Here is a 6000-nt window from a genome sequence, read left to right on the forward strand (position 1 = left end):
GTCAATCAACAAAGTTGTGTTGTACTTGGGCAATAACAATACTTAACTACCTACATAATTACGCTGGTAATCACAGTGTCAAAATATCCGCTTTCTACCGCACCTGTTCAGGAAGTCGCATTCATGATAAGAAGTATTTGATTTATTATTGGTTAGCTTCAGAATAACAATGTTATTCAAAAGAATAAGAGACCTACAATACTCTAAAAATGTTGGTCTTACTAAAAAAATGCAAGCATTCATTGTTAAAAACTATTATATGGCTCTCACGGAACAACATTTTAAAATATTTGGCTTTCATGGCTCTCTCAGCCAAAACGGTTCCCGACCCCTGCCATAACCTAACCCATGAATATATTTAATCACTCTTAGGAATGAAGGAGGATTCCAAATACAGAAAAATAGGTATAAACAAGCAAGAAAAGTAGGTTTTGCATAATACGAAACCAACTTAAGAGGTGTTTTCAGATGAGAAAAAAACCAAAACGTAGTCGTTAGCAAGTCACATCTGGGTTGATTGTACGCTCGTCTTCGCCCTTCACTTCCTGTTGGTCCAGAAATGTGCTTAAGGAGGCCACACAGCCAGTTTTACTCCTTCCACTTCCACACCTGCTCGCCATTATCAGTATTGTTGGGTAAATAATCGCAGACAATTAGTGTTTCACTAACTCAATGTGGATATCAGCAATGCATTGTGGGAAATGTAAACCCCTCTCAAGGTCAATTCATGGACGGATGAATGAAAATGGCTTTCAAAGTGGATAGAAGAGGTGGTGTGATGTCCAGTAGTGGATGATGCCATCAACTTTGTCATTCTTTGGTCAGTGGAGATGTGCACTTCTTAACTCTGACACCGTGTCATTTCTTAACTTCTTTCAAACACCACTTCTCCATTTCACTTGTGTCTACTTCAACACACATGAGCTAACGTGGCTAACATGTTAATAACTCTGACACCGTGTCATTTCTTAACTTCTTTCAAACACCACTTCTCCATTTGACTTGTGTCTACTTCAACACACATGAGCTAACTTGGCTAACATGTTAATAACTCTGACACCGTGTCATTTCTTAACTTCTTTCAAACACCACTTCTCCATTTGACTTGTGTCTACTTCAACACACATGAGCTAACTTGGCTAACATGTTAATAACTCTGACACCGTGTCATTTCTTAACTTCTTTCAAACACCACTTCTCCATTTCACTTGTGTCTACTTCAACACACATGAGCTAACGTGGCTAACATGTTAATAACTCTGACACCGTGTCATTTCTTAACTTCTTTCAAACACCACTTCTCCATTTCACTTGTGTCTACTTCAACACACATGAGCTAACGTGGCTAACGTGGCTAACGTGGCGACACAAACACCTCACATGACCTCTACGGTGGCCTTGGTTAAACAAGACAATCGTCACAACTCTTATTTTCTGACACTATCCACCCGCAGTAAATGAATAAGAGTTCTTTCCTCTGCCTGACACTTTATACATAACTTGCTATCTACTGTACACTTTTTAAAGAACCAACAGAGTGTCAAATATTCAAGATGTTGCTTTTCTAATGCATTTTTGGGCTTTTTCCAAATGTCATTCCATAACATGTATTTTTTCTAAAATATTAAAATCAAATATCGGTTTCTGACTGCCTGCATCATTTGCATTTATGTTGATGTTTATTTATTAGACCATAAAACTTATTTTTAAAATATGTTTAAAAACGTATCCGCCAGTTTGTGGCTGTTATAAGGCATCATTTCAGAGAATATGCATTTTTACAGCATGTTTTAAAGAGATACAATTAAAAAAAAAAAGACTTCTGGGTATATTATATTGATCATCTAAAATAGAATTAGATTTTTATTTGAGGGCTTAAGTGCAGTTCCCGTCTAAAATGTCTAATTGCAGGTACAGTGTGATGATTGACATGCAGAACCTTTTAACTGGTTATTGTCTATGCTTGTGCACTAATTCAGAACACGGGATGCTAATACAAAAAAATAGATAAATACAAATACATTCTCAGGTTTAGCAGCCTTGCAAGCCAATTCTAATTCCATAGGTAGTAACAGATAGGGTCATTTTTGAACTATTTTAAGATTTTAATCGTCAAATGTTTACAATTGTGTGTTGTAATCTTCTGACTATATATAATAACCATATGGGGTCGGACATGGGCATTACTTTTTTTTTAAGTGGCATTAAAAATGCCTTTAAAGGCCTACTGAAATGAGATGTTCTTATTTAAACGGGGATAGCAGCTCCATTCTATGTGTCATACTTCATCATTTCGCAATATTGCCATATTTTTGCTGTGAGGATTTATTAGAGAACATCGATGATAAAGTTCGCAACTTTTGGTCGCTATTAAAAAAGCCCTGCCTTTACCGGAAGTAGCAGACAATGTGGGTGTGACGTCACGGGTGTGAGGGCTCCTCACATATTCACATTGTTTATAATGGGAGCCACCAGCAATAAGAGCAATTCGGACCGAGAAAGCGACAATTTCCCCATTAATTTGAGCAAAGATGAAAGATTCGTGAATTAGGATATTGATAGTGAAGGACAAGAAGAAAAAAAAAAAAGTGACTGCTCCAGGCGGCAGCAGTGTGAGCATTTCAGATGTAATTAGACACATTTACTAGGATAATTCTGGAAGATCCCTTATCTGCTAATTGTTTAAAAAGTGTTTTAGTGAGATTGTAAAGATAGTAAAGACATACCTCGAGGTCGGATGGCTGCGGTGAACACGCAGTGTCTCAGAGAGAAGCCGAGGAGCCAAGCTCACAGCTGCCTTTTTTGACAGCGGCTGCAGGACGACGAATAATCCAATGACGTCTCCGGTAAGATATATATCACAATTTTCCCATCCAAAAATATGCTGGTTGACGTAGAGAAACATGTTCACTTGAGCGCTCTGCTTCACAACAAACAAAGAAACAGCGGCTGTGTCTCGGTGCTAAAGGCAGCTGCAATACACCGCTTTCCACCAACAGCATTCTTCTTTATAGTCTCCATTATTAAAGGAACAAATTGCAAAAGATTCAGCAACACGGATGTCCAAAATACTGTGTAATTATGCGATTAAAGCAGACGACTTTTAGCCGCTAGTGGTGCTGGGCTAATATGTCCCCTCCAACCAATAACGTCACAAACACGCGTCATCATTCCGCGACGTTTTCAACGAGAAACTCGCGGCAAATTTAAAATTGCAATTTAGTAAACTAAAGTGGCCGTATTGGCATGTGTTGCAATGTTAATATTTCATCATTGATATATAAACTATCAGACTGCGTGGTGGCTAGTAGTGGGTCTCAGTAGGTCTTTAAGTAGGTTAGGTCAGAACTACTATATTGGGTGAAACAAGTATTATATGCACGTTATTTCATGTTATAAAATGTGTATTCATAGGGTTGGATACAGGTTTTTTTTTTTAAGCTCTTAACTATGAAGATACTCGATTTACTAACAATAATCCTATTTCGCAACAATTAGTTTCCCACGGTCAGACCTGGGGCCAATGAGCAACAATAAAGGATGGAGGACTGCAAACATATATAAGGTTTCTTCTTCAATTGTAGAGATGTTTTAGAGAGGCATGTACCTGCCTTGTGGTGCACTTGAAATGATTAATTATTGTACTTTTTGTATTGTACCACACTAACTGTGATATGAACTTGTCATTTTGTTACACGCTTTAACAAAATGATTATTATTGTTATTGTTTACGGACAAACTGATGGGAAACATTGGAAACAGAAGTTAAAGTGAAAAGGGTGGGGTTTGGTGCTAGCGGGGTGTATAGTATAGTCTGGAAGAGCCATGGATGCATGGGATTCTGGGTAATTGTTATGTTGCGTTTATGTTGTGTTACTGTGAGGATGTTCTCCCGAAATGTGTTTGTCATTTTTGTTTGGTGTGGTCTTCACATTGCGGCGCATATTAGTAAGAGTGTTAAAGTTGTTTATATCACAACCTTCAGTGTAACCTGTATGGCTGTTGACTATATGCCTTGCAATCTCGTACGTGTGACGATAGAAGCAGCGAGATGCATGCGTCCGGCCGGCACGCAGATAGCATGGTGTAACGGCGGGCGATGACATGTAGAGGACGTTAAAAGTAAAGCTATCACGGCACGCCCTCAATATTGTAGTCCGAGTGAAAATCGGAGAATGTTAATCCCGGGTGATGTCCGGGAGAGGCACCAAATTCCGGATACCCCCCGAAACAATCGGGGGGGTCGGCGATTATGCAGCTGAGCCACATCAGAGTGGCCAAAGAGCCGCATGCGGTTTCGAGACGCGGGTTGCCGACCCCTGGGCTAGACTATACAAATAGGTTTTAAGATGAGACTTAAATGCTTCTACTGAGGTGGCATCTCAAACAGTTCCAGAGTACTGGAGCCCGAAGGGAGCCAATAAAATGCTTGCTCACTTTTGCACTTACACCTTACATTTCCGATATGCATAGAGGTAGTCCTGCCAAGATGGCATGACTCAAACAACACATCTGATGATGGCCTAAGACCTTTTGCACAATCCTCTAGTTTGCGTAAAGCCTTAAGTCTTGACACTGCCTTAAAGACTCCTGGGCTGTAACGGACAACTAGCTCCTCTTCAGTACATCGGGGAGATCACACTTACAGTTAGCGCTGTGCTATTAAAGGCTAACAAATGAGGCTGTCAGAGGGGAATTATGTCTCACGCCAGCAAACCAAATGTGACACTTTGAGACACTTGTAAAAAAAAAAATAAAACCTCCCATGTACCAATGTGCCCGAGGCTACTCCCCTGCCAACCACTTCCCTTGCTCATCCACCATCCACATCGCTGGACTCTTATTTCTCACTTCTCAACCCAAACACTCTTTTGTGCTCTTTGAAATAGCTGATTACTTGGATAGATGGAGGAATGGAAACAAAGCATAACTGGCTGCACATTTAGTTGACCAGCTTGCTAGATCGCTAGGTAGGTATGTAGGTAAGGATGTAGGTAGGTAAGTAGGTAGGTAGGTATGTAAGTATGTAGGTAAGTAGGTAGGTAGGTAGGTAAGTAGGTAGGTAGGTATGTAAGTAGGTAGGTAAGTATGTAGGTAGGTATGTAAGTAGGTAGGTAAGTATGTAGGTAGGTAAGTAGGTAGGTAGGTATGTAAGTAGGTAGGTAAGTATGTAGGTAAGTAGGTAGGTAGGTAGGTGGATAGATACAGGGCTCGAATTTAACCACGGCAAGCGCAGCAATTGCCGCGACCACCATTGTGACTTGCTGTAATGCCCTAAAAAATTGAGCAGCATCGATAGCAAGAACAAGCTGTGATCACCTTTGATTTTTGACCTGTCAACAGACGAGGGATGTAAAGATAAACAGCATCATTGTAAACTGCAGTAAAAATCCAGACAGTTTGTAATACCATTTACATTTTGTTTTCATGAGGTTTTCAAAAATAAAACTCTCTTGATGAAAGTGTACCCCTGTGAAAATGTATTCATGATTTATATTTATATTCAAGTTCATAGATTTGATATTTATATTCTAGTTGAAAACAGCTCTGTGAGGAATTTATGGTAAAGTTCATAAAAAGTTAATCGAATTAAAATTGATGGAGAATGTCAGACTATTTCATTCAGAAAGACTGTAGGTTAGCTAACTCATTTAAAATATCCTAAACTTTTTTTTGGACCCTGCCTTTTTTTCTTTTCTTTTAAAAAAAAAAAAAAGAAAGAATCAGAATCGAGAATCGTCAGGAATCGGAATCAAAACAAAGAATCGGAATTGGAATCGTTCGAATTCAAACGATACCCACACCTAATAGTTACTAGACTACATAGTTACTAGACTACATCGTTACTTGATTGCATAGTTACTAGACTACATAGTTACTAGACTACATAGTTACTAGACTACATAGTTACTAGACTACATGGTTACTAGACTACATAGTTACTAGACTACATAGTTACTAGACTACATAGATACTAGACTGCATGGTTACTAGACTACA

General features: G+C 39.0%; 1 protein-coding gene across 1 annotated transcript in view; it reads left to right on the forward strand.

Moving 5' to 3' along the window:
* The window catches only part of cers6 (ceramide synthase 6), a 42551-nt gene that overhangs the window by 10019 nt on the left and 26532 nt on the right, over positions 1-6000 (forward strand). The gene's annotated exons all lie outside the window — the stretch shown is intronic.

Source organism: Nerophis ophidion, linkage group LG19, assembly GCF_033978795.1.
Source record: "Nerophis ophidion isolate RoL-2023_Sa linkage group LG19, RoL_Noph_v1.0, whole genome shotgun sequence".
Taxonomy (NCBI): domain Eukaryota; kingdom Metazoa; phylum Chordata; class Actinopteri; order Syngnathiformes; family Syngnathidae; genus Nerophis; species Nerophis ophidion.